This window comes from Lepidochelys olivacea (assembly GCF_965140295.1).
Source record: "Lepidochelys olivacea isolate rLepOli2 genome assembly, chromosome: 4".
Taxonomy (NCBI): domain Eukaryota; kingdom Metazoa; phylum Chordata; order Testudines; family Cheloniidae; genus Lepidochelys; species Lepidochelys olivacea.
Genome location: NC_140414.1, coordinates 82,278,365 through 82,298,889, shown reverse-complemented (window position 1 = coordinate 82,298,889; position 20,525 = coordinate 82,278,365). Strand labels below are relative to the sequence as shown.

The following is a 20,525-nucleotide window of genomic DNA, read 5'->3' as shown; positions in this document are numbered from 1 at the left end:
TCTTTCTACAATAACGTATGTAAGATAGCTTTCCTAGCTATCCACACAGCTAAATATCACATCTTGATTACTGCAATATATTTCTCTCTGGCCTTGACAAAAGTGTCTTGCCTCACTTGTATCCCGTCAGAATTCTTCTGCAAAGATCATTCTCCTAGCCCATCACTTTGACCATGTTGCCCTATCTTTGCATCTTTCCACTTTCCCTCTTCACTATTGCATCAAACGTAAGATGCTTGTTTTCACTTTGAAGGCCCTTACCAGTTTATCTACACTCTACCTATCTATGAACTCTACTAGGTCTTACATACAGTCACTTTCCTGACTAAAACCACTCTCTAAGTACACATATATGGTCCAATTCTGGCAATACATGTACCTCATTCTAAAGCCTTGTGTGTGCACCGCAGAGCAGAGGTTGGCCAATAAGATATTTCAAAATAATCCAAAAAATAACTGACATATGCTGCTTGTTGGCAGTTTCTTCTCTTGGAGTCAAAGATCGAATCATACCCCTCTTCTTCATTCTGGTTCCCAGCTATGCAGAACAAAAGTTACCAACATGAATTAAACTAAACAAAAGGTAAGGATTAACACATCACCATAAAGAATGTCACCTCCTTGGTCTATTCAGTCAAAAAAAAGTAGTAATGTTTTATCCTTAGTGAAGTCCTCCCTTACATAATAAAACAGTTTTATTTCCTAAGTCTCTTGTCAGTAAATGTTTCATTGTTAGTTGGCAATAGACATGGACTCTATTCGGCAGCCACTGAGGAAGAGAAATATACCCTTGAAACACAAGCAGCGTGTTGGCATGTAAAGAATCATCACAGATTGATTAAATAAACACAAAGATTTTTTTATTCTGTTTACAATGTTATTGGATCAAAGTGAAGTTCATCATTTCTTTCACCTTGCTGTCATTGACTACTATGCCACAATAAAGGCGACATTGTCTACCTATTTAAGGATCCACTGAGGAATATGTTCACATATTTTTACTCATTTATCTTTGTCTCTTGTAATTACCACAATGGACATTTCTTGCTTCTGCTTATTCCTGTCTTCCTTTCTTTCCTCCTCACAGGAGGAGTGTGGGTCTCTTTATCTCAGCCACCCCTGGCTGTACCATCTGCAAGAAGATCAAAGACAGGGTCATATCCATCTAATAACAAGAGAGGAAACAATGCTGCAGGTGAACACTCTATTAGCCTCCTTTTTCATTTTATTCAGGTCAGTGCTCAGGGACTTTCAGATGCCTTTGAACAAATGGATGTAAAAAAGAAAGACAAGCTAAAAAGAAATAATTTTCTTTTCTTAAGCAAGATAGGCTGATGGGCTGAACCAGCCTATTGTTCTAATAGCCTTTTCCCTCGACTGCTCAGGGAGTATCTTTTCTCAATAATCCTAACCCTTCAAAACAAAGCACAAAAACCTGCTTCTGTCTTGAGACATGCAGCTCTTAAAAATGTCCAGAAGGGGTAAACTGAAGACTTGTGTACGTGTGGCAAATTGCCAGTACTAATTTGATGGGTCTCGCTCTTTCTCTACTTGGGGAGGGTTCAGGGTACCGTTTCTCACGCCTGAACTGGACTATTAACTGCCCCCACTACTAGAGGAGGGGAGTGGAAAGGGAGAGAGCCGGGCCCGCCCTCTACTCTGGGTCCCAGCTCAGGGGCCCGAGGGATAGCAGTAAACCGCTTGAACTAGCGGTTCCTTCCCCTGGACTACTTCCCTCTCCTGCCCTTCAGCTTTTGGGGCTTTCTGCCCTCCCTCTGCACAAACCAGGTGTCCCTTTACCTAGGGTCTTGGTCTTCTTAGCCCACTGCAGCACTTCTCCAAACTCTCCTCTGCTTCCCTCCAAACTGTTCTCTGCTCCAACACCAAGCCACTCTACTCCAACACCAAGCCACTCTGCTTCAACTCCTTCCCTTGTCTGATTGAAGCGGGGGGGGGGGGGTTATAAGGAGACTGGCTTCAGGTGCTCTAATTAATCTATAGCAAACTTTCTTCCCTCTGCAGGGAATAAGGCTCCCTTCTAACACTCTCCTGCTGCCCTCTGGCCATGCTGTATCACAAGGATACAGAGGATATTTGTTACCAAGGGGAAACTATATGTATTATCCTGTAATAATATATCTCTAAAATTAGAGAAGTGTAATAACTAAAGGGCCTTCCCCCATTGTGAGAAGTTTCTCAAATGATGCCAGAACTCTGAGGGTCTGCATGCTCAGAGTCTACAGAGAGTTCTGGTTTAAACTTTATGTCCCTGGTCTCACCCTGGGTTCCTAAAGTACAAAGGCTGCAGCATACTGACGAGAAAGACACTCTTGACTGATTCACTGTGATAGAATACATGACATTAGTCTCCATGATAGTTGAACTACAGAGAGGGAACCAAATTCTTTGATGGCATAAGTAGGCCTACTTCTATTGATTTTGGTGCTGCAGTCATTTAAACCAGATTTTGGACTGGAATCTTGAACTAAACATTTGTGCCAGTTCACTGTGAAAGCACATTTACTACAAGGCTGCAACATCGATCATGGATTTTATTGGATCCACAGAGCTTGAATTTTGTACAGACAACTCTATTCCTTAATAATGTGGCAATAAAAACAGCAGAAGTATCAGCTGCTTTCCATTAGAGCTGTGAAATACTGAAGTCACTGTTTGTACAGGTGTGATATTTCTCTGGGAATCTGTTCTTCACTATCCATGGTTTAGCCTCTCTGCTTCAGATTCCACCCACATCTGATCTCAAGGGATATGCAGAGATGGAAAAGAATGTGAAAAATATGTGATTATTTTCAAACCTAAACTGACTCAGTTCATGTTGCAAATAAAGGTTTGAGTTTATTTTAGTCAAACCAATTTGTCCATCAATAATTTTATTTCCCCCCCCCAAAAAAAAACCCAAAAAACCTTTGATTAGACTAAGGTGAATTTGTTCCAGAAATACTCCTTTTTATGGATGATAATAGGTCATAGAATATCATAGAATATCAGGGCTGGAAGGGACCCTGGTAGGTTATCTAGTCCAACCCCCTGCTCAAAGCAGGACCGATCCCCGACTAAATCATCCCAGACAGGGCTTTGTCAAGCCTGACCTTAAAAACTTCTAGGGAAGGAGATTCCACCACCTGCCTAGGTAATGCATTCCAGTGTTTCACCACCCTCATAGTGAAAAAGTTTTTCCTAATATCCAACCTAAATCTCCCCCACTGCAACTTGAGACCATTACTCCTTGTTCTGTCATCTGCTACCACTGAGAACAGTCTAGAACCATCCTCTTTGGAAACCCTTTCAGGTAGTTGAAAGCAGCTATCAAATCCCCCCTCACTCTTCTCTTCTGAAGAATAAACATCCCCAGTTCCCTCAGCCTCTCCTCATAAGTCATGTGTTCCAGTCCCCTAATCATTTTTGTTGCCCTCCGCTGGACTCTTTCCAATTTGTTCACATCCTTCTTGTAGTGTGGGGCCCAAAACTGGACACAGTACTCCAGATGAGTCCTCACCAATGTCGAATAGAGGGGAATGATCACGTCCCTCGATCTGCTGGCAATGCCCCTACTTATACATCTCAAAATGCCATTGGCCTTCTTGGCAACAAGGGCACATTGTTGACTCATATCCAACTTCTTGTCCATTGTCACCCCGAGGTCCTTTTCTGCAGAACTGCTGCCTAGCCATTCGGTCCCTAGTCTGTAGCGGTGCATGGGATTCTTCCATCCTAAGTGCAGGACTCTGCACTTGTCCTTGTTGTACCTCATCAGATTTCTTTTGGCCCAATCCTCCAATTCGTCTAGGTCCCTCTGTATCCTATCCCTACCCTCCAGCGTATCTACCTCTATCCCCAGCGTAGTGTCATCTGCAAACTTGCTGATGATGCAATCAATCCCATCATCCAGATCACTGATAAAGGCGTTGAACAAAACCTGCCCCAGGACTGACCCCTGGGGCACTCCACTTGATACCGGCTGCCAACTAGCCATGGAGCCATTGATCACTACCCGTTGAGCCCGACAATCTAGCCAGCTTTCTATCTCCCTTACAGTCCATTCATCCAGCCCATACTTCTTTAACTTGCTGGCAAGAATACTGTGGGAGACCGTGTCAAAAGCTTTGCTAAAGTCAAGGAACAACACGTCCACTGCTTTCCTTTCATCCACAGAGCCAATTATCTCATCATAGAAGGCAATTAGATTAGTCAGGCATGACTTGCCCTTGGTGAATCCAGGCTGCCTGTTCCTGATCACTTTGCTCTCCTCTAAGTGCTTCAGAATTGATTCCTTGGGGACCTGCTCCATGATTTTTCCAGGGACTGAGGTGAGGCTGACTGGCCTGTAGTTCCCAGGATCCTCCTTCTTCCCTTTTCTAAAGATGGGCACTACATTAGCCTTTTTCCAGTCATCTGGGATCTCCCCCAATCGCCATGAGTTTTCAAAGATAATGGCCAATGGCTCTGCAATCACATCCGCCAACTCCTTTAGCACTCTTGGGTGCAACGCATCCGGCCCCATGGACTTGTGCTCGTCCAGCTTTTCTAAATAGTCCCGAACCACTTCTTTCTCCACAGAGGGCTGGTCATCTTCTCCCCAGGCTGTGCTGCCCAGTGCAGTAGTCTGGGAGCTGACCTTGTTCGTGAAGACAGAGGCAAAAAAAAAGCATTGAGTACATTAGCTTTTTCCAAATCCTCTGTCACTAGGTTGCCTCCCTCATTCAGTAAGGGGCCCACACTTTCCTTGACTTTCTTCTTGTTGCTAATGTACCTGAAGAAACCCTTCTTCTTACTCTTAACATCTCTTGCTAGCTGCAACTCCAGGTGTGATCTGGCCTTCCTGATTTCACTCCTGCAAGCCCGAGCAATATTTTTATACTCATCCCTGGTCCTTTGTCCAATCTTCCACTTCTTGTAAGCTTCTTTTTTTGTATTTAAGAGCAGCAAGGATTTCACTGTTAAGCCAAGCTGGTCGCCTGCCATATTTACTATTCTTTCTACACATCGGGATGGTTTGTCCCTGTAACCTCAATAAGGATTCTTTAAAATACAGCCAGCTCTCCTGGACTCCTTTCCCCCTCATGTTATTCTCCCAGGGGATCTTGCCCATCAGTTCCCTGAGGGAGTCAAAGTCTGTTGTGCTGAAGTCCAGGGGCTGTTTTCTGCTGCTCTCCTTTTTTCCTTGTGTTAGGATCCTGAACTCGACCATTTCATGGTCACTGCCTCCCAGGTTCCCATCCACTTTTGCTTCCCCTATTAGTTCTTCCCGGTTTGTGAGCAGCAGGTCAAGAAGAGCTCTGCCCCTAGTTGGTTCCTCCAGCACTTGCACCAGGAAATTGTCCCCTACATTTTCCAAAAACTTCCTGGATTGCCTGTGCACTGCTGTATTGCTCTCCCAGCAGATATCAGGGTGACTGAAGTCTCCCATGAGAACCAGGGCCTGCGATCTAGTAACTTCCGTGAGTTGCCGGAAGAAAGCCTCGTCCACCTCATCCCCCTGGTCTGGTGGTCTACAGCAGACTCCCACCACGACATCACCCTTGTTGCTCACACTTCTAAACTTATTCCAGAGACTCTCAGGTTTTTCTGCAGTTTCCTACTGGAGCTCTGAGCAGTCATACTGCTCTCTTACATACAGTGCAACCCCAGCACCTTTTCTGCCCTGCCTGTCCTTCCTGAACAGTTTATATCCATCCATGACAGGGCTCCAGTCATGTGAGTTACCCCGCCAAGTCTCTGTTATTCCAGTCACATCATATTCCGTGACTGAGCCAGGACTTCCAGTTCTCCCTATTTCCCAGGCTTCTCGCATTTGTGTATAGGCACTTAAAATATCTCGCTGATTGTCCTGCTTTCTCAGTATGAGGCAGGAGTCCTCCCCTCTTGCGCTCTGCTGTTCATGCTTCATGCTATGATAATCAAGGTCGCCATTTCCTGCACAAATCCAGGTTCTCTCACTCCCTCACCCCCCTCCAAAAACCACACACACAAACTCACTCTCCTGCTGGTAATAGCTTATCCAAAGTGACCACTGTCTCAAGGCCCACCTTGATTATCATACACATTGTGAAGAGAGTGGTCACTTTGGATGGGCTATTACCAGCAGGAGAGTGAGTTTGTGGGGGGGGGCAGAGGGTGAGAAAACCTGGATTTGTGCTGGAAATGGCCCAACTTGATGATCACTTTAGATAATCTATTACCAGCAGGACAGTGGGGAGGGAGGAGGTATTGTTTCATGGTCTCTGTGTGTATATAATGTCTTCTGCAGTTTCCACGGTATGCATCCGATGAAGTGAGCTGTAGCTCACGAAAGCTCATGCTCAAATAAATTGGTTAGTCTCTAAGGTGCCACAAGTACTCCTTTTCTTATTGCGAATACAGACTAACACGGCTGTTACTCTGAAACCTGTAGATAACCAAGATTTCTTGTAGTAGTGTCTAAAAATAACAAATATAAACTACTGACATGCTCTGTAAATCAAACAAGTTGTATTGATACAGCATGTTAACTTCTATAAATGTAATAGAACTTACCTTAAAATAATTGACAGTTTCTGGCTTTTTTTTATATATTTTTCTTTGCTGAACAGCAGTAACTACCACAATCCAAGGACCCTATCTTGCCACCCTTATTCACATGAGTAGTTCTATGGAATCAAATAATTCTCATTGGTTAATTGTACTGGCTGATATCAGTACCACAATCTGTACACCAGGATAGATTGAAAGTTACTCCAGATTTCCACTAGTGCGACTGTGAGCAAAATTTGGCCCACTAATGTCAGTGGGATTACTCATGAAAGTAAGGAATACAGGACTGTAGCCTATATCAGTACAAAGACATCTTGTTTCAATATTATCAATTGTTGTCATACGTAAGGGAAAATGGAAATTAGTAATGATTTAAGCCCAGATTCTCAGCAGGTATAAATTGGAACAGCTTGACTGACTTCAGTGGAACTACATTGATTTACACCAGCTGAGGGATCTGACTTTATCTCCTTAGTAATTAGATGAAGTGATTCCCAGTTCTCTTCTATTCAGTTCATTTTGCTTGTATGCAGAACTCTGTGAAGGGTTTGTATTAGCTAGTAGTAGAAGGAGGAAAATGTGTTTTTATATGCCACTTTGTTTTTGTTTTTCAGAAGACCATCCCAACTACCATGGTGCCACAAAATTAAAAACAGCAGTAACTTCAACTACCACAGCTAAAGTACAATAACATGGCTAAAAACTATTTGCTTCAACAGTATGCAACTCATTGTAATATCATTCATACATAACAAAATATGGATTTCATTAGGATGTCTTTCATGACTGGTGAATTTATTGAAAGAGGAAGTGAGATAACCAGTGTGACAATCTCTATCTTGATATTTGTCTACCTCTTTGTAATGAAGATGCAGTATTCCCTGAAGAACATCTTTCAAATTGTGCACTGAACCTCTTTTTATCTCTCTGTGCAATATGAACATAAACAAGTGGGATGATTGAGCAGGATCAAAACTCAGTAACAGAAAGCAGAAAGGTCTGCTCAGCAGGAGAAAATCTTCGTAAACACAAATGGAACAAGGTACCATGAGCAAAAAGGGGTACAATCTTCTCTAGCCTGGGAATAAATCCAAAGTTCAGAGCCTAGGTAGGGAGCCATACTTTTATCCAGCTATTCTCCTGTTTGCACTCCAGCAGCCATTTATAGCTCTTTTCTTTGCACAGATGCTCAGAGAAGAGGAAAAGAAATCTGATGGGTCCAAATGCTGTGCTTTTATGCTTTCTTCCCCGAGCCCAAAAACCATGGCATCCAGCACACACAGAAGGAGCCATGATCCTCTCTCCAATGCCAGGGGGGTGGGGGGACTCCATCAAGTGTGCTGCCCCAGATTTACAGCACACTCTGGAGGAATAGGGCTTCAAAGCCAGCTTCTGGACCCTTAGGTAGTATCTTTCATGACTGGAACCCATGTAATAGAGGCAGTGATCAGGATAAAAGGAAGTAATATTGCAAGGAACCTATTGGCAATGTTATGGCTAGGCACTTATTTTCTATCATGAAATAATTTTTCTATTGAAGAAAGGTTTTCTCCTAATCAGATACAGCCTGGTGTTCTCAACATAGGTTGCCCCAAGCCCCACCCTCCATTAAGGCTGCCTCAAGGCCTACCTCAGACATGTCCATTTGCAGAATAAATTCTTTGGAGAAGCCAGGACTGTACAAGTATAGGTTTACTGCATTGAATCCATTTGGTTTTCCACAAAGGCATCTGCACATACTGCTGCCTATATGCTTTCTGGGGACTTTTCTTTTCATGAGGTCCATCACAAGAGCAGTCATGATTCAAAAAACAAAGCAAAACTCAGAAATCATCACTAGCAATCATCTAAGCCTAAGAAGGATCTCATTTGTTTCTTTAGTATAACAGCAGACACTGCAGCAAGGACCAAAGGGTTAATATATCCATTACCTAGGGTAAATCCAACATATTGCATCTCGTCAAAGTCAGTATAAAACATGGGTGCATTTGTGGTTAAACCATTCTCCCTAAAGACCAAATATTACAGTAGTGACTCTTAAGACGTTTGAGTCCAAGTAGCGGAATAAATAATCGCCATCACCAATGGCAAGGTCCACCATTGAAATAGACACAATCATCACAGAATACCTGTGGTACACTCAGAGTACCCTGTCCTTTGGGTGATGAAAAGTGGTTGGGACATCACATAGGTGAACCCCAAAAGTGGGATCCATATAGAGAAATACATTAAGAGAAGTACATGCATTTCAAATGATTATATGCTAGTATAAGGAAACTGAGGCAAGTAACATTATTATGTGCCAAACTCTGATATGTTTTCTTCAGTTTTTCCTAAGTCCTACCTCAGAAAATCTCAAAATATGCCTTAAATGTTAATGAAGTCAATGTGTAAGGGTGAGATAAGGACTTAAAATTTGTATCAATGTCTATGACACTTAATAAAACCATTAAAAATCATAAGGAAAGAAAACAGTAGCTAAACACAAACAGCAAGATACCAACATATTTGCCTTTCTTTGTTTAATAGTGGTGCTGCATTACTGTATATGATTTGCTCATTTTCTGTTACAGTTTACATTTCTCAAAGTAATACAGAAACAGTGTGTTTTGTATCTTGTTTTACAAATTCTGGGACAAATTCTCAGCTAGTGTAAACTGTCATAGCTTCATTGATTTAAATTCTCTCAAACTTTTCCATAAATGGAACAAACAACTGACATAATGCCTTCACGGTTGAAATGGAGTAGAGTGGACATAAAGGAGCAGAATTCTCAGCAGGTGCAAACTGCCAAACGGTCATTGATTTCAATGTAGCTATGACAATTTACACCATCTGAAAATCTGCTTCTTTATGGGGTTATTTTCCTCAGAGGAGATTATATGAGCTTGACTTTTCATTTATGGAAAAGTCAAGGAGAATTTAAAAGAAAACATTCCTGTTACACTTCTAAAGAACGGTTCAAGGCATCTCTTAACAGGATTTCATTGTGATGGGCTGGGTCGCAGAACCCCCCCTGGGAACTGCCACCTGATGTGCTGGGACTACCTCTGAGCCCATTTGCCCTGGCAGCTTGGGACTTCAGTGCCCTGCCTGGTTGTGCCAGACATGCTAGCCTGCTACAAACACAGAACCATGTCTGAACCATGTCCCCCCAAGGCTGCAGGCTTAACTGAAAACAGCTTAAGAAGTGCTCCTGTCTCCAACACCCAGCTACCCAGTTTCCAGTGGGATCCAAACCCCAAATAAATCCATTTTACTCTGTATAAAGCTTATATAAGGGTAAACTCATAAATTGCTCACCCTCTATAACACTGAAAGAGAGATATGCACAGCTGTTTGTTCCCCCAGGAATTAATACTTGTTCTGGGTTAATTAATAAGTAAAACGTGATTTTATTAAATATAAAAAGTAGGATTTAAGTGGTTCCAAATAATAACAGACAGAACAAAGTGAATTACCAAGCAAAATAAAATAAAACATGCAAGTCTAAGCCTAATAGAGTAAGAAACTAAATGTAGGTAAATCTCACCCTCAGAGATGTTCCAATAAGCTTCTATTACAGACTGGACTTCCTCCTAGTCTGGGTCCAGCAAACACTTTAAATACAAGCATAGAGCCAACACTCATAACTTCAGATATAAAAATGATACATGCATACAAATAAGATGAATACATTCAGTAGAACATAACCTTTGCAAAGATATGTTACATACCATATCTAGCATAACACATATTCCAGGTATGTCATATTTACACTCATAAGCATATTTCTATAAAGCATTATGGGGTGCAACATCACACTCATTCTCTATCAAATTCAAGAGGTTTTTAGAGATGTTTCAATGCAACCCTACTAATTTATGCCTTAGTTCAGCGAGGCCTAACTTCAAGCACCAGAGTAGTTCAGTTTAAAGTCAATGGAACTACTTAAGCACATGGCTAACTATAAGCGCATAAGAAACTTGCTGAATTGGGGCCTATGTTCCTATTAAGTTGAATAAGATTTTTCCAAATGAGCTATCTTAATATAGTCCAATGTAATGTATAGTTCTACTGAAACATTAAAAATATATAGTGAAACTAGTTTATTTGAAGTGGGAGTAATAGAGGGTTATATTAACTCTAGTCCTTGCTTACCTCTTTGGGTTGTTGCTCCTTTTTATTTTCCTTTCTTTTTAAAAAGGAAATTGGGATAAATCACTCCTTTGAGATCAATCTGATGGCAATATACACTGTGATAGTGGGAGGCATGGACTGGCGTTCATGATGCGCTCTCCATTACTACCCGGCCCGAACCAGGGAAGCTCATGACCTAACCAGCCTACCAAATTTTGCGATGACTCCTGGTCATGTGCCACCGGAGGAACCTTGCATATACACTAACAAGATGAATGTGCCAGTACCAGCCAACTGGATGGAGGTAGTGTATGAAAAGCAAAACTATCACATACATTGTTTCTGTTTTTAATATATAAAATTCCAAATAGACATTGCTACCATAACATATGTATTATGTAACCATGTTGTACCAGAACTTTCTGGAAGCAAGAGTGGCACAATCAATCTAAGGCATTGTGATTACAGTCCTGAGCTGTGTTTTAGAGGACCAGATGTCTCATTTTTGTATACACAAATTTTGACAGAGTTGACATCAGACATGAATACCTGCTGGGGCTAATTTTTTTTTAAACAAAGCCTGTATCCCTTGAAATAATCAACTGACATCTGGATACAAACTGTAAAGTAAGTGCCAGCACTTCAGACTAACTGAAGTCATATGGCTACATTACCTCAACAAGCTTTCTTGGAAAACAGCCATATGCAGAAGCATATTACTCTAGACTATTTTTGTAGTATAATAGAAATAAGACAAGAAAGATGTAAATCAATATGTAAAAGAATAAGCAGGCCAATCATGAAACAATGAACCTTACCACTGAGAATGGACTGTTGCTGGAATAATTATTATTTATGCATTTATTATTATTATTATTACCACCACACTAATTTAAGCATAAATAACTTTATTACATCCAAAGGCTAAATAGTTTTATATAATTGCTCTACACATGCCTAAAAAGCCAAAATAATAAGCAATTTACTACATCCAAAACTGTACAGAACGCATAAAATTAGATTAAGAAACTTACAAACGGGCTAAGCTCGGTGGTGCTTAGACCCACATTGGTAAGGCAGGTATTAGCAATGAACCCTTTAAGAGTTTACTCTTTATACCCTTTAACAAAACAAATGATGTCATTGCCAGTACTGACTTCTGCAAAAAAACAGTTTGAAATGTTTCAACTATTTCTAGTGTTTATCCAGGTAAGATGTAGAACCTTCTTTCTCCCAAGGCCTTTCCTGCCTCTTTCTCCTTGCTGATCAACAGTTTTTACTTTGCTCCTTAGTTCACACCAGCCCTAATTTTTAAAATAACACTGGTATGTGGGGTGGGAAGTTTCAAGTTGTCTCTTTTAAAAACAGATAGTCTTTGTTTTATTTAAAACCATCTGCAGTCACCTCTATGGATCAGAGGCCTTCTTTTTAGAAACTTCCCCTTATTTCATTAGTTATTCTTTGAACCAGACATCCTCCCTACTTCATTCCTTCTGGCCTTATAATTCATTACTTTGATCGCCTTCCTTTACAACACATATATTTCCTTAACCAACTTCATATTTATTCTACAGCTGTATTACACCTACAAGATGAAAGAGGGGGAGAGGGTAGAAATGCGAATCCAGATTGCTGCTTATGTGACATATTACTTTCAGAACTGGGATTTTTTTGAACCAAGTGACAAAAGTCCATTACTTTCAGGGCAGTTCATTAAAATGTATGAAGGTATTGCCAGTCCTAGAAAGTACCGTTTACAATAAAGTCAGCAAATTACGGAGAAGGTCATACCAAAGATCCTACATCAGGTGTAAAATACCTATATGGTATTATAAGTTGGACCCAAGAATGGGTTGGCAGAAGCTCAAATTTCTTAGGTCACCTGTCATCATAACAGCAAATGTAGGATCTACGACAGAGATGAATGTGTTTAAGAGACCCTTCTGTGTATTCAGCAATTATCTTCAGCTGCATTATGTCAGAGTCCTCATGTATCCCTAAATGGATTTGGATCGGTAGCACAAAAATACTTTGCCAAGTGCTGTGGACAATTAAATCAGGTGGCCAGAGGCTGTTCCTGTGTAGAAATGACTCCTTTGACAGTCTGGGGCTCAAGAGTCTCTACTTATGGTCAAGTTGTTATAAGCGTTTGTAGAATTTCTTTTGCATTGTCTTGGAAAAAAGTGTTTCTGTAACCTTTGATTAGGTTGGAGTTTACTTCACTTCCCTCTTCGAGTGCTTAAACACAACTCTTAGAGAAAAGCACATAGAGACCCAGAATTCATATAGTCATCCTCCTCATAATGACATCCAAAGAGAACAATAAGGAAGGAACTTAATTTTAAGTACTAACTTTACAAAATGTTATTACAATAACAAATAACAATAGCTTAATTTCTGCCATATAACAAGGCTACTTCATAATCCACTTTATCTTCAGTTATTTATAAATATAAACAAAAGAAACAAATTAAATCTAAACAGTTCTGTCCCCACAGAAACACAGTGAGAAGTAACTCAGAGTTCCAAGAGCATAAGGTGAGTTCACAAGTTTCAATCTTTCTCCAGTCTTCTGAGGTAAAAACAGTTCAGTAATATCTCCCTTCCCTTGCTTTCAGAAATCTCCAGTTGGAACCCATGCAGACTCTTTCGCCTCTGCTGGAATTTTCTTGTCAGATAATTAACCAACCAATCAATATTAAGTGTAACAGGGCTTTTCGTTTATATAACGAACATACAAAACTGAGACTAGCCAAACATAGAGGTCTCTTTCCCCACAGTCACATTTCAATAAGAAGAGAGTTGGTGACCCTGACTGGTTAAGACAATTTAACTAAAACAGTTTGGCTAGAATGGAATAACATTCAATGTATAACTTAAAATGAGAGAAGTTAGTTCTCCCTCTCAATTGTCTCATTCTATAACTAATAGAATAACATTCTTTTGCAAAGCAGCCCACCTGACTACTTGGCCTAAGGGGAATCTATGAGTCCAGCTACAGGGAACCTTTTGAGATGCCCAAAGCTACTTGTGATGTTGCACTACATATGATTTTATGAAAATATGCTAATGAGTGTGAATATAATGTAACTGGAATATGCTTCATGCAAAAGGTCTCTTGTAAGGTATCATTACAAAGCTTATAATTTACTGAGTGTGGTCATCCAAATTTGTATAAATGTATCATTCTTGTGTCTGAAACTAGAAATATGAAATATAACTCTGAGGTTCTATTGTAATTATGCAAAGTGTGGGCCATTTATGGTGGTTTAGAATCTTGATGGCTCCCATCAACTAGGACGATTGGTTGTAAATGGCTCTGTTTACTTGCAAGCCTCCTGTGAGTCAGGCCAGGAAGAATGAAGGCTTGGGGGTCTCCCAGGACATGTCACCATGTCACCTGGTAATGAAATCCATCTTAAACCTGATGCTTTTCCATTTAGAAGGAGGGGTGGGGACTCAGAGAGACAAAAGATTCCCACCTTGTGCCAAAGCTATATAAGGGGGTGGAACAGAACAAAGGGGTGGCAGTCATGAGAAATCCCCTAACTACCACCTGAGCTGGAACAAAGACTGTACCAGGGGAAAGGATTGGGCCCAGACTAGAAAGGAGTCTAGTCTGTGAAAGAAGCTTATTGGAACATCTCTGAGGGTGAGATTTCATCTGTAATCAGTTTCTTAATGTATTAGGCTTAGACTTGTGAGTTTTGTTTTATTTTGCTTGGTACCTTACTTTGGTCTGTCTGTTATTACTTGAAACCACTGAAATCTGACTTTTTATACTTAATAAAATCATTTTTGCTTATTAATTGACCCAGAGTAAGGAATTAATACGTGGAGGAGCAAACAGCTGTGCATATCTCTCTATCAGTGTTATAGAGGGCAGACCATTTAGAAGTTTAACCTGTATAAGCTTTATACAGAGTAAAACAGATTTATTTGGGAGTTGGGTGTCTGGGTGCTGGAGGCAGGAGCACTTCTTAAGCTGTTTTTAGTTAAGCCTGCAGATTTGGGAAGGATGTGGTTCAGACCTGGGTCTGTGTTGGTAGCAGGCTAACATGTCTGGCACAACCAGGCAGAGCACTGATGTCCCAAGCTGCCAGGGAAAATGGGCTCAGAGGTAGTCCCAGCACACCAGGTGGTAGTTCCCAAGTGGGTCTCTGTGACCCAACCCGTCATGCTACCACAACCAATTCCAGAAATTTCTGGACATGGAATACTAATTGTGCATCTACCTAGCAACAATGACCCAGACACAACTCATTCCTCTCCACTTCTCCCCTCTAGATCTCTTAAAGAGATATTTCCCTATTAGGTGTGTGGGTTACATTGTTATAATTAATTGGACTTTTACTTTGACACTTTAGAATTTCCTAAATGGTCACAAATCACAGGCAGATTCTTTGGGGCCAGGATTGTCATCTAGTATGTGCTCACGTGCTGTCTAATATGAAAGTTTGCCTCTTGGTGCTACCACCGTATAAATGTTAAATAAAACAACATCATATTTCTGCTATCCTCTATAAGACACAAAACATAAAATCGTATGATGGTAATACTGTTAGAAATGTGTACATATTCTCCAGATGTGTCACACAGACTTAACACCTACAATGACATATAAAATGGATGACCAGGAAGTATAGGTTTCAGGGGAAGAATCTTTTTGTAGGATAGAGCAGCACTTATGGGCCTTGGATGCAATGTGTCCTCAGTTATACTCTCATGGGTAATTTTTAATATTAATAATTGAAATTAAGTCCATATTATTGGACTTCCCATATAGCTCTGGCAAAAAATGAGCCAGCATAGTGTTTGATTGTTAAACTTTAACATCATATTTTTTCCAGGGATAACTTTTCTTTCCTTCTGATTGTTATGTAAGTAACTCTTACTCTTTACTCTTTACTCTTAAAATTCATATTCAAAACACACATTGAATGATGAACCTCTTCCTACAAGTTATGGGGACTATAGGGAATTACTAACCCAAATTTGTAAATTCTTATTTAAATTCTCTTGAGTGTAACAGTTTTACACAATTAGAAGCAGTTCATAAAAAATAAATACTTCAAATTCCCTGTGAAAGCCAAAGGGACTATTATCTATCCTGGATATATTCTCATTTCCAGTCCAACCTAACTTTCAAGGTCTCAGCATCCAGCCAGTTCAGGGATTTCAGCTGTCTTGTGCAGTGCTACAATCTTCAGAATTCTAAAGGTAACTTGCTGCTCAGCACTGAGTGTGTCCAGGAAGCTTACCCAATCCAAGGCCCAAAGTTAAAGATTCTTCCAGAGCTCTTGACCAGAAGAAGAAAGATTCCATTAAATCCTTTAGCAAAGAGTGTTTACTAAGCATAGCAGCTGGAAAGCAGACACTGATCTCAGTTAATCTTCTGGGGAGGATATTAATTGAAAGAGTTTTTTTGGTACCATGAAATTTTTTCTAAAAAAAATTATTTAGACTAACAAAATACCAGAAAAATCCAGGTTTCAGAGTAGCAGCTGTTTTAGTCTGTATCAGCAAAAAGGACAGGGGTACTTGTGATACCTTAGAGAACTACAATTTATTTGAGCAGGCTGCAGAATTAAATAAATGTATTGAGTGGCTATTATCTTTGACTGAAATTAAAAGCCCAATTCTGAAATGGGCAATACTCCCACTGACTTCAAAACACCTGTTTGCCTACATAAGACTGGGCCCTTATGGGCATGTCTAGACTGCTGGCAGCATGACTCCCAGCACAGGTAGACAGACTCTCACTATCTTGGCTTAAGCTACCATACTAAAAATAGGTGTGTGGACATTGTAGCACTGGCAGAGGCTCGGGTTAGCCACCCAAGTGCAGACCCTAGGGATTCTGTGGGCTGGAAAGACCAATCTGCTGCCTGAGCTGCAACTTCCAAATTGCTATTTTTAGCACACTAGCTCAAACTGATCTAGTACAAGTCTGTCTACCCAGCCCGGGAGGCTTGTTCCCAGCTGTACTGTAGACATACCCATATTGTCTCAGTGGAAAACTTTTTTCAATCCTTGCCTGATTTTAGTACTGAAATGCAAACAAGTGTATTATCTAACATATACTTAGGATTTTATATAGTGCTTTATCTGAATACTAATGGTAAGCTTATGTACTTCCGTCTATGGATGATTTCTTGCTTTTTTGTTGATTGGGAGGTCGATGGTCAACATTCGGTCACCAATTTGATGACGTTAGTTATGATTTCCTATTTAACAGGGTGGACTGCGTGAAGGCCATCATCATCCACCACATAGTGGCATAGGCATTTACAACTCAGGCCCATACTTTAAGGAACTTGAAGTGACCCTTATACCTGACCTTAAGATCATGGAAGAGTATTTTCAAAAATGGTGGCTAAGACCAGATCTGGGCAAATCGACAGTCTATACTTTCCACCTTGGCAACATAATCTTGTAGAATACTCTAACTGTTGAGTTTTGTGAGGAAACAATGTGTTATGTCCCAAAGTCCACATATCTTGGTGTCACTTATGACAGCAAACTGACCTTTCATGACCACCTCAAGAAAGTAGTCTCTAAAACAAAGATTCACATCAACACTATTCAAAAGTAAGTAGGAACAAGTTGGAGATCAACTGCCCCGGTAGTATGGACATTAGCCTTGGCTAATGACCTCATCTACCATTCCAAACTAGCACATTATTACTGACCCAATAAGTCACCATCTGGGTTTTGACCTACCACACAGATGTGGACCTCATTGAACTGCAACCGAGCAAACCATGGAAGCCACAGTCACTTGATGCACAAATGGAAATGAAAGACTCCACTTTGTGTGATTGGTGGCAGTGAGTGGCTGTATGTATTATTTGTAAGTGTAACCCTTCTGCCAAATGGAGTCAGCAGCAACGAGGGATGGGCTCAGTGTTGAGGGGTTTGTCTTAACACAAAATAGAACCATCTTGAGCCCCTACTTACAATCTGGGAAAATGAAAACCCACACCTGAGAGACTCTACCAGGCAATAGTTCCCCTCTCACAAGCACTGAGTCTGTGTACAACACAATAAAACTTTTATTAAAAGGCAGAAGGGGACCCAACATTAATTTTGGAAAACAGTGCAACCACCATTCAAAAGCAATGGGCAATGTCCTTTGTCTCAGTTTCTCACCTTGTGGTGTGGAAGTCACACTGCCCAATCAATTTTGAGCTCATGTACATTTCTGGTGAGTCTTCCAATGTGTCACTTGGAGGATTTCTAAGTAGAAAGCTTATGCAAATAAACTGTAGTCATACTTTCCCTTGTTCACCCACAGATGGTGGCAAAGAATGTCTTCCCCTATGAAGCTGCTCTCTGCTCTTTCACCTGTTCACCAACAGAGGGTAGTAGCAAGTAGCAGAGCTTCAGGCCACAAAGCTGACACACAATACAAGAGTTGTTGGATATTTGAGGGTATATTTACCACAGGGCTGAAGCTTGGCCTTCTTGTATGAGAAGGTACAAACGGGACCTGCAAAGCTGAGCATCCACGGTAGAGGTAGTTACAGTGACTAGTACCCAGAATTACAGGTCTCTATGAACAGTTGATGCCTATAAAAACTGGGCAACAGAAAAACACAGTGCATAACAGCAAAGCCTCAGCTATTTGGTATTTATAAATATACTATGATATCTAAAAACATATCTAGCAAAAACGTGCAATTTTCCCACATGCTGGGTAACTGTATAAATAATTTACCAGAAAAAAAATCAGATAGGACTAATGTCTATATTAAAACCCTTATGATCCACTTAAACTACAATTCTCCATCTACCCTCTCATTCTACTCACTTCAGATAGCCTGGGAAATTGGATGCCCTGAAGTTCAACAAATTCAGACTCTGTCACACCAAAATTGGAAGTGAATATCAGAATCAAAGACACTGAAAACAACCCTGACACCAGCCCCCTCCATTGTAATATCAGAGGCTATTAGCTTGTGTGCCTCTGATGATCTCAATTGTTGCAATGTAACATGAGAGAAGAGATAGTCTCTTAGGGTATGTTTATACTGCAACTTGGAGTGAGCCTCCCAGGTCAGATAGATAAACTCATGCTAGAGAGGCCTGAGCTAGCACACTAAAAATAGCAGTGTGGACATTGCAGCTATAGAAGCAGCTCAGGCTTGTCAGACCACCTGACCTGCTAGGCTTGACAACCCAAGCCGCAGCACAAGCTGTAGCTTCCACACTGCTACTTTTAGCTTGCTAGCTCAAGCTTCACCAGCATGAACATGTCTAGCCTGGTGGGGAGGCTCATTCCCAGCTGCAGTTTAGATGGACACTTAGTGGTAGGAATTATGGGCCTGCCCTTACTCCCACTTAAGTCAAGATGAGTTTGGCCATTGACTTAAATGGGAGTTGGACTGGACCTCAAGTTGGGTTAACAGTAATGTAGCATTAGGTTAGAACTGTATTATTTAATTTAGATTTAGGGGGAAAGGGGCAAATGACTTACTTTTAAGGGAAAAGGATGATTCTAAAGCCTGTGTGTCTTCCTATGCAAGATATAACATAACCACACCTTTTTCTTGTAGATATGAAAATCTAAAAATACAGGAGACCTGTTTTATTTCTATTTTTGCATAATAAAAAAAATCTTGGTTCCACTGGAAATAGTTTTTCTGAGTCAATCACCATCATCATCAGGTAATCATAGTCCATCAGCACAACAATATTTTAATTTAATTTTTGCAAATCTCTAGTGTTATCCTGGATTTCAATAACAGCAAATGAAAAAAAAGTCTACATTTTGTGGCTTATTTGTATTCAATTTCCAAAAAGACTGCACTTAAGAAAAGGGGGAGGGCAGACAAAGAAGTGTTTCTAACTCTGAGAAATCTCATATAATTAAGCCTCCAGCTGCATATATTTTTAATACCACAGACAACATAGTAATTGACATATGTGATTCTGGATCACACTTCAGATTTTAAATTATTTCACTCCACTGAAATGTGTTTAAGTGCCCTACCCAGTCACTCTCAGTAATTCGACTTTTAATGACTATCCTTCACTTCAGTGCTACCTTTGATGTTAAAGTAGTCTAAGAAATAATGTAATTTTCCGACATGCTGGTTGGGTTATAGTCAGAAGTTTCTTAAATATTTCATATAAGAACTCTCCCTGACCCCAACCACTGCAAAAATGTGAGAAAATTTTTACTTATAACAATTGTATATCTTGTAGTTCACTAAATCCACTCAGATGATCAGGACCTCGGAACCCACTTTTATTGCTGAACCTGAAATAAGATCAAAGGAACAAATCAAGGGGCTATGGCAGATGTAGAAATACAAGATGTAGCAATAAGTTCAGCATAATTAATGTCCCAAAGATAGCACTGCATTAGACTTTAAAAGGTGCAATCATAGTACTGTGTATCACAATAGATAACTTTAAGGAGTACTCTCAGTTAGTATATGCTCTGTGCTCATAGGCCACTGAACCAATAGTAGGCAAGTGTCATGATACCAGAAAATATACAATTCACTATTAGGTAATTGAATGCATCTGCCTCTGTCATAAATATAAAGGGAAGGGTAAACCCCTTTAAAATCCCTCCTGGCCAGAGGAAAAAATCCTCTCACCTGTAAAGGGTTAAGAAGCTAAAGGTAACCTCGCTGGCACTTGACCAAAATGACCAATGAGGAGACAAGATACTTTCAAAAGCTGGGAGGAGGGAGAAAAACAAAGGGTCTGTGTCTGTCTGTGTGATGCGTTTGCCGGGGACAGCACAGGAATGGAGTGTTAGAATTTAGTAAGTAATCTAGCTAGGTATGTGTTAGATTATGATTTCTTTAAATGGCTGAGAAAATACCTGTGCTGAATAGAATGAATATTCCTGTCTGTGT

At 40.4% G+C, this 20,525-nt stretch overlaps 1 long non-coding RNA gene across 1 annotated transcript in view; it reads right to left on the bottom strand.

Annotated features, from left to right (window-relative positions):
• Positions 1–949: 949 nt before the first annotated feature.
• The window catches only part of LOC311520211, a 211,696-nt gene continuing 192,120 nt past the window's right edge, over positions 950–20,525 (bottom strand). Inside the window, exon 3 of the long non-coding RNA XR_014711519.1 lies at positions 950–1,132. This is a non-coding gene — a long non-coding RNA (uncharacterized lncRNA). The remainder of the gene's footprint in view (positions 1,133–20,525) is intronic.